A 9,723-nucleotide genomic window follows, 5' to 3' on the forward strand; every position below is an offset into this window, starting at 1 on the left:
TAGATCCCAGAGCCTACTAAAGGATGGAGGTTGGGAAGAGGATGAGGATTTAAAAACTACCTATCAAGTACTATGCTTACTACCTGGGTGATGAAATAATCTGTACACCAAACTCCCACAACATGCAATTTACCCATGTAACAAACCTGCACATGTACCCACTGAGCCTAAAATAAAAGCTGGAAATTAAAAAAAAAAAAAAAAAATGACCTTACAATGGCCTCTAAGCATTCAAGTGAAAGGAAAAGTTGCACATCTCTCAATTTAAATCAAAAGCTAGAAGTAAAATAAGCTTAGTGAGGAAGGCATGCCAAAAGCTGAGACAGGCTGAAAGCTAAGCCTCTTATACTAGACTTGTGAGTACAAGTTGGCCAAGCTGTGAGTACAAAGGAAACGTTCTTAAAGGAAATTAAAAGTGCTATTTCGGTGAACACAGGAATGATGAAGTGAAACAGCCTTATTGCTGATATTAAGAAAGTTTGCTTAGTGTGGGTAGATCAAACTAGCCACAACATTCCCTTAAACTAAAGTTGAATCCAGAGTGAGACCCTAACTTTCTTCAATTCTATGAAGGCTGAGAAGAGTGAGGAAGCTACAGAAGAAAAGTTGGAAACTAGCAGAGGTTGGTTCTTGGGATTTACGGAAAGAAGCCATCTTCACAACATAAAACTGCAAGATGAAGCAGCAAGAGCTGATGTAGAAGATGTAGCACATTATCCAGAAGATCCAGCTAAGATTATTGACGAAAGTAGCTACATTAAACAACAGATTTTGTGTTGGATTCAGCAGCACACATACTGAAACTGGAATGATACAGAAAAAATTAGCATAGCCCCTGCTAAGTGATGGCATGCAAATTCATGAAGTATTTCATATTTTTAGCTATAAAGACACTAGAGGCAAGCCTAGGAAAGACTCTTCTAGACATTGGTCTGGGTAGAAAATTCATGACCAGGATCTCAAAAGCAAAACAACAAAAACCAAGATAATCAGATGGCACTTGATTAAACTAAGAAGCTTCTGCACAGCAAAAGAACCAATCAACAGAGTGAACAGACAGCCTGCAGAAAGGGAGAGGATGTTTGTAAACTATGCATCTGACAGGGAACTAGTATCCAGAATTTACAAGGAACTCAAACAACTCAACAACAAATAGATAACCCCATTAAAGAGTGGTCAGAAGATGCTAATATATATTTTTCAAAAGCAGCATAATTTTTATGCATTTGTTGGTTATTTGTATAAAAATCTACTGAAAAATAGAAAATTTTCAAATTTTTATTTTCAATAGATATGCTTCATACAAACAGCCAACAAGCATATAAAAATGCTGAACATTGTTAATCATCAGAGAAATTTAAATTAATGCCACAGTGGGATGTCATCTTACACCAGTTAGAATGGCTATTATTTGAAAAGACAAAAAGTAACAAATGTGGTTAAGGAGGCAGAGAAAAGGGAAGGCTTGTGCACTGCTGGTGAGAATATAAATTGGCATACCATCTATTTAACACAGTATGGGGATTTATCAAAGAACTAAAAATGGAGCTGCCATTTGATCGAGCAATCACACTGTTGGGTATCTACCCAAAGGAAAAGGATTAATTATATCTATCAATAAGATTACTGCACTCATATGTTTATTGCAGTACTATTCATAACAGCAGAGATTAGGAATCAACCTAAGTGACCATCAGAGGAGGACTGGATAAAAACAATGTGTATATACACAATAGAATAATATTCAACCATTAAAAATAATTAAATCATGTATTTGGAGCAACATGGATGGAACTGGAAGCCATTATCTTAAGTGAAACAACTCAGAAGGAGAAAGAAAAAAAAATACTGTATGTTCTCACTTATAAGTGCAAACTAAATAATGTATACATGCAGACATAATGTATGGACTTGGAGACTCAGATAAGCCGGGGTGGGAAGGGGGGTGGATGATGGGAATTACCTAATGGGTACAATGTACATTATCTGGATAATGGATACACTAAACACTCAGACTTCACAACTACACAATAGAGCCATGTAACAAAATTGCACTTGTATCCCTTAAATTTATACAAAACAGGCCAGGCAAGGTGCACTTTGGGAGGCAGAGGTGGGTGAATCAACTGAGGTCAGGAGTTCAAGATCAGCCTGGCTAACATAGCAAAACCCCATCTCTACTAAAAATATAAAAATAGGTGGGCATGGTAGCATATGCCTGTAATCCCAGCTACTGAGGAGGCTGAGACAGGAGAATCGCTGGAACCCAGGAGGCGGAGGTTGCAGTGAGCCGTGACTGTGCCATTGCACTCCAGCCTGGGCAACATGAGCGAAACTCCACCTCCAAAAAAAAAAAAAAAAAAAATTATACAAAACAAACAATTTTCAGTGGAGACAAAAAAAGGCTTCTGTTAGAAGAAGATGCCACCTAGAATTTTCATAGGTAGAAAGAAGTCAATACTTGACTTCAAAGCTTCAAAAGACAAGTCAACTGTCTTTTAGGGGTTAATGAAGCTGATGTTTAGAAGTTGAAGCCAATGCTCGTTTACTCAAAAATCCTAGAGCCCCTAAGAATTATGTTTATTATTCTGACTCTGCTCTATAGATGGAACAATAAATCCTAAATGACAGTACATTAGTTCATAGCATCATTTACTGAATACTTTAAGCTTATGATTGAGATCTATTGCTAAGAAAAAAAGATTCCTTTCAAAATATTAATGCTGCTTGACAACGCACCTAGTCACCTAAAGTACTGATGGAGATGTACAAAGAGATGAACGTTGTTTTCATGCCTACTAACACAACATCTATCCTGTAGCCCATAGATAAAGGAGTAAGTTTGACTTTCAGGTCTTCTTATTTAAGAAATATATTTTGTAAACTATAGCTGCCATAGACAGTAATTACTCTGATGAATCTGACCTAAGTAAACTGAAAATCTTCTGGAAAGGATTCACCATTCTAGATGTCATTAAGAAAACTCATGATTCATGACAGGAGTCCAAAACACCAACATTAACAAAAGTTTGGAAGAAGTTTATTCCAACTCTTATGGATTGCTTTCAGAGGTTTAAGACTTCAGTGAAGTAAGTAACTGCAGATGTGGTAGAAATTAAAACAGAACTAGACTTAGAAGTGGAGACTGAAGTTGTTACTGAACTAAAATCTCATGATAAAACTTGAATTGATGAGGAGTTGTTTCCTATGGATGAGCAAGAAAGTGGTTTCTTGAGATCAAATCTACTCCAGGTCAAGATGCTGTGAACATTGTTGAAATGACCACAAAGGATTTAAAATATTACATAAATTTAGTTGATAAAGCAAACTGTAGGATTTGAGAGGATTAACTCCAATTTGGAAAGAGGTTTTATTATGGGTAAAATGCAGTCAAACAACATCACATGCTACAGAGAAATCCTTCTGCAAGGAAAAGTCAATTAATGAGGCAAATTTCACTTTTGTTTCATTTCAAGAAATTGGCATAGCCACTCAAACCTTCATCAACCACCACCCTCATCAGTCAGCAGCCATTAATATCAAAGGAAGACCCTCCACCAGCAAAACACTTATGACTTGCTGAAAGTTCAAATGATCATTAGCATTTTTATCAATAAACAATTCTTAAATTTAGATTTGCTCTCTTTTTTTGAGACGGAGTCTCGCTCTGTCGCCCAGGCTGGAGTGCAGTGGCGCGATCTCGGCTCACTGCAAGCTCTGCCTCCCGGGTTCACGCCATTCTCCTGCCCCGAGTAGCTGGGACTACAGGCGCCCGCCACCACGCCCTGCTACTTTTTTCTATTTTTTAATAGAAACGGGGTTTCACCATGTTAGCCAGGATGGTCTGGATCTCCTCACCCCGTGATCCGCCCGCCTCGGCCTCCCAAAGTGCTGGGATTACAGGCATGAGCCACCGTGCCCCACCTGTACTTTGCTTTTTTAAACCTAATTCTATTGTACACTTAATAAATTATGGTATAGTATAAATATAACTTTTATACACATTAGGAAACAAAAACATTGTGTGACTTATTTGTGATATTTGCTTTACTGTGGTGGCCTGGATCTAAACCAGCAGTATCTCTTAGGTATGCCCTTAAAAGGGACTTGACAGCTTGTGGATTTTGGTACATTCAGAGAGTCCTAGAAAAAATCCAATGAATACCAATTCAATGAATTTAATCCCATGAGGGCTGCACAGGAGGAGGTGCCCGTTGAATCTCCTTGTCTATTCTACACACAGGTAATTGCTTCTGTTCATCTAAGACTAAAGGACAGATAGATTTTGTATAGCAATGTTTTCATTCTCTGGTGGAGAATTATGCACTTGTACTTTTAGGAACTTAAACTATGTCAGAGTTTTCATCTATGAAAATTTATATGCAGCACAACAAGTAACAGGAATTCACGAGTAACGAATAACTCAAATGATTAGGTTAAGGTGTATGCTCTTTAAATAATATGTTTATCCCCGAGAAAATGGCTGTGTTATCACTATTTGCACTTGGAAATCAATTGAATAAATATACTAGTTATAGTGATAGTATATTTTAGGCAAATCTACCAAAACACATAAAAAATTTTAACAGTACTAACAAGACATTTAAAGCTCATGTAATAATGCAATCTGAATGTCCAACCCAGTACTCTCCTCTACAACTTGGGATTGACCTTGTCATCTTCTTCTGAGTATTTCCAAATTATTTTATATTAATATGTCTTAACATAACCTCATCAACTCTACTGACCTTCCCTTCAGGTCATCTAGAAGTAGAACTTTTTAATTATGTAAAGAACCAGCCAGGAGACCCCTTTATATTCAGGACAGATGAAGCAGCCACTTTTCTGGGAATAAATTATAATAGAACACAGATGTTCTGATTTTATTTGGTTTGGTTTGGTTGGGATTGTTCCTCTGGTTGTTTCTTAGAAAGTTCCTGAAGTTTTAAAGGGTTTTTAAACTCTCTGCTTAGGAGTTTCAAATCACTGAGTAATCAGTTGAAGCTTTTTTATTAAAGCCAAGAAACAGTTATTGAGCACTTGTAAATGCTACCAAAAAAGTGCTCACAGGACCAAAATGATTAAGAAAGTTGCTGCTTACAAGGAGTTCTTAGTCCATCCAAGCAGCCTGATCTATAAGCAAGAAATTGCTTTAATGTAGCTGTAAGATGCCATGGATGAGGATAAGAATGATTTCTGAATCCGATATCGTGGATAATAAACAAATTCACCCTAATGAATATATTAAGATAAGTAGGTCCTAAATGGGTTATAATTTATTTAGACACCTATCAAACAGATTTCTCTAAAAATAGGTTATATATGATCCATTTAATTCTATATTTAGCATTTTTCAGTTTTCACTTTTATACGGAAAGTCAGTAATGTTTAGTTAATACTACCTGGCCAGTTGCAAGATTTGGGATTTGAATTGAGAAATCCTTCAAAATCCTAGACTTCTATAAAATATTCTGACTGTCATTCTCAATATTTTCTTCAGTGCATTATGGTGTAAGATAATAACTATATTATTACAATGCAAACCACATTTGATGGACAATAAATTTATTCTCTGTACTCATTCAAAAACTGAAAGAGTGACAAATAGTTTCCTAGTTTAAGTGCCACTTTCATGAGTTTAAATAAGCACTTTATTACCATTAAGGGTTTTGTGTACACATACACAAATGTGTGTTTTTTCAAAAAATTGCTTACATATCATATAGGACAGGTTTAGTAGTTCAGTAATTCAGGAAAAGGGGTACTACCATATTCTTTGTATTTATTTCAAGGGTTTAAAGTTTAAAAAGTCACCTAACTCCAAGAATTTTTCCCTGGGGGTGATGATAACTCTTAAAATTGGAAAACCTATCCACTTTATTATAGGCATTAGGTTCATGGTGGCAATAAATAAATAAATAAATAAACTTATGATTAGAGCCATCTCTGAAGAAGGTAATGACTTATTTAAGTTTTTTAAAATGCTATTAGACCATCCTGGCTAACACAGTGAAACTCCGTCTCCACTAAAAATACAAAAACAAAATTAGCTGGGAATGGTGGCAGGCACCTGAGTCCCAGTTACTCAGGAGGCTGAGGCAGGAGAATGGCGTGAACCTGGAAGGTGGAGCTTGCAGTGAGCCGAGATCACGCCACTGCACTCCAGCCAGGGCGACAGAGAGAGGCTCCGACTCAAAAAAAAAAAAAAAAAAAAAAAAAAAAAAAAAAAAAAAAAAAAAAAAGGCTATTAAATGAATTAACAGTATAATCTGACTAGTCATTTAATAGTAAGTGATAACAATTATGTTTTATTTATGGTTTCTTCTTTCTAAAACAAATAATACAAATAAAATATGGTTTATTCACTTATATAAATAAATATAGTGAACTTATCATATATAAACTCTATATGAGAACACGTTAATCTGTCTCTTTAAAATATTAGAATATTTTTATTTCTGCTGATGATAATTTGCAGATTTATTACAAGAATTAAATAAGATCAGTATAAAACACACAGTATACAGTCTGGGATATAATCCGTTAAAAATAGTAGCTATTATGATGATTACAAAAACAATTTCAGTAAGAAATTATTATATCTACTTTTATAAAAATAAATGTATTACTGAGTCTTTAAAACTTTACTCTTTATTAAAATAATCTATGCAAACTAAAGAAAATTAGCATTTTACCATGTAGCAATTGTATAATTATACAATTATATTTGATGAATCAAAAATTGTGAAAGTAAGAATCTGTGATGCTGAAAATAGTTTTGTAAAGTTTGGTTAGACATTAAAGATTAATAAAATAAATGTGAATATTTTATCTAAACATTTCTTTAGTCTATTATAAAGTGGGAAGAAATGAACAAAACTTTAGGTACACAGATTCGTGTGACATTTACAGAAGAAGTAGGGACAGGCCCTGACCACAAAGCCAGAAATAGACTACATGTTAAGTCTGTTGGAACTGAACAAATATTCCTTTTCCATTGCTCTCAAAATGGGAAAGTCCCTGTCAGAGAACTAACACTGTATTACTGACCAGGTGGACCTTGTCCTCAACAAAACTTATTATAAAATCTTGGAGTCAGTGAGAGCTTATGTCTAAACAGTTATCTGATCTACCTAGGACACTAGATGGTCTAAAAAAACAGCATTGAAATAAAATTATTTCAAAGTGTTTACATCACAAAAGACTAAACTTTTTATATTTATTTATTTATTTATTTATTTATTTATTTATTTATTTATTTTTGTTTTTGAGACAGAGTCTTGCTCTGTCTCCCAGGCTGGAGTGCAGTGGCCGGATCTCAGCTCACTGCAAGCTCCACCTCCCGGGTTTACGCCATTCTCCTGCCTCAGCCTCCTGAGTAGCTGGGACTACAGGCGCCCGCCACCTCGCCCCGCTAGTTTTTTGTATTTTTTAGTAGAGACAGGGTTTCACCGTGTTAGCCAAGATGGTCTCAATCTCCTGACCTCCCAATCCGCCCGTCTCAGAGCCACCGCGCCCGGCCAAGACTAAACTTTTTTAATTGCTCCATTAATTATTTGTATTAAAAAGGAATAATCAAGAACCTATTTCAAATTTTTACTGAAAGCATTCTCTTATCAGTGTTAATAGACAGAGCCCTTTGTCTCCAGAGTCCACGAGGCTCAATAAGACAGCGAATGGCACATTAAGCAGCCAACAGTTTGATCTCTCACTTCCAAACAAGAAACATGAATACTAGGGAGTGTACGTGACCTGTTAGGTATCACACAATTAATTACTGGCAGATCCAAGTCTACATCTCAAATATATTTATTTCATGAACTCCAAGAATGCCCCAAAATATTTTCAGTTCTATGTATCACTGGGACCGCATTTGGGTTCAAAGTTTTGTGATGGTCTTCTTGACTTTGTTTTATTTTTAAAATGATGTCAGTGATAACTGTTTACAATGCAAAGTTAAAGATAAAATCAATTCCCCAGAAAAGGAAGAAATGAAATCATAAGCAGCAATTTCTTCCCAGCTCTATGCAGAAATTGATGATGCTCAGAGACAGATAATTACACCCAGTAGTTTAGTTTTCTGACCCCAAATTTCCTTGCTAGTAATCTGAAACTCTCTCTTTCCCTCTAATGGATCTGGAGAAATTTGCACACTGTATCGTTGTAATTATTACTATTTTAAAATTTATAAGTATCTAGTGTGTGCACATTATATAATGAGTCTTACTCCTAAATTTGTTAGAGTCCATAATTATATTATCATTTTGTTATTATCTTTCTTTAAGGATAGTGATTTTTATCAAATACATTAACATACTGATTTCATTTATTTTGTTTTACTTATTATAAGTATGTGACCAAAGAGAAGAGAGAATTGTCAAAATATACGTAAAAGCTAATGAAAAGTTGTGTTATTTTAATTTTTCTCATGAATGCTATTAACCATTTAGCAACAACTTCATCATGTATACCAGCAAATCCACCTAACTGAACTGGCTTTTCAGGTCAGTAAATATGCTCTCTTAGAAAATGTTTACTTTAGATTTTAGCTGTTCATCTGTTTCAATTAAATTTTTTATTGATATGTAATATTTGCATGTATTTATGTGATATTGTGTTACATGCATAAAATGCATAATGACTAGGTCGAGGTACTTAAGGTATTCATTACCTTGAGCATTTATCATTTCCATATGTTAGGAACATTTCAAGTCCTCTCTTCTAGCCGTTTTGAAATATACAATACATTGTTTTTAACTATGCTCACCCTATTCTGCTATTGTGCATTATAACTTATTCCGTCTATCTAATTGTACATTTGTTTCCATTAACCAACCTCTCTTGACTCCACAACCCTACCATTCCCAGACTGGTAACTATCATACTACTCTTTACCTCCCTGAAACTGTTTTGTAGCTATTGTAAATGGCATTGCATTCTTGGACTATCTTTTTCCGGTTGTTCATTACTGGTGTATGGAAACACTATTGATTTTCACATGCTGATTTTGCATCCTGCAAGTTTACTGAATTTGTTTATCAGATTTAAGTTTTTTGGGGGAATCCTTAAGGTTTTTAAATATTCTATCATATCATCTGCAAAGAGGGATAATTTGACTTCCGGTTCTTCAATTTGGATGCTTTTTATTTTTATGTTTCTTGCTTAATTGCTCTGGCTAGTACTTTAGTACTGTGTTGAATAAGTGATGAAAGTGGACTTTCTTGTCATAGTCTAGTTCTTAGAGGAAAAGCTTTCATCTTATCCCGCTTCAGAATTATGTTAGCTGTGAGTTTGTCATACATGGCCTTTATTATGTTGAGGTATACTCCTTCTATGCCTAGTATGTTGAGAACTTTTATCATGAAGAAATGTTGAATTTTATCAAATGCTCTTCTGCATCTATTGAGGTGATCATATGGTTTTAGTCATTAATTTTGTTAATGTGATATATCATGTTTATTGATTTGTATATGTTAAAATATCATTGCTTCCCTGGTATAAATCCCACTTGATCATGGTGTATTATATCTTTGATGTGCTGTGGGATTGATTCAGTTTTCTGTAGGTTTTCAACTTTCTTAACATATAGTTGTTCATAATAATCTCTGATGATCTTTTGTATTCTTGTAGTGTCAATTCTAATGTTTCCTTTCTTATTTTTGATTTTGCTTCAGTCTTCTCTCTTATTTTGTTACTCTAGTCAGTGGTTTATTAATTGTGTTC

General features: G+C 34.8%; 1 non-coding gene across 1 annotated transcript; it reads left to right on the top strand.

Moving 5' to 3' along the window:
* Positions 1-773: 773 nt before the first annotated feature.
* LOC111547942 lies at positions 774-880 on the top strand. The gene has a single exon (XR_002733272.1). It is a non-coding gene; the product is annotated as a U6 spliceosomal RNA (small nuclear RNA).
* Positions 881-9,723: the final 8,843 nt, after the last annotated feature.

This window comes from Piliocolobus tephrosceles, chromosome 3, assembly GCF_002776525.5.
Source record: "Piliocolobus tephrosceles isolate RC106 chromosome 3, ASM277652v3, whole genome shotgun sequence".
Classification (NCBI taxonomy): domain Eukaryota; kingdom Metazoa; phylum Chordata; class Mammalia; order Primates; family Cercopithecidae; genus Piliocolobus; species Piliocolobus tephrosceles.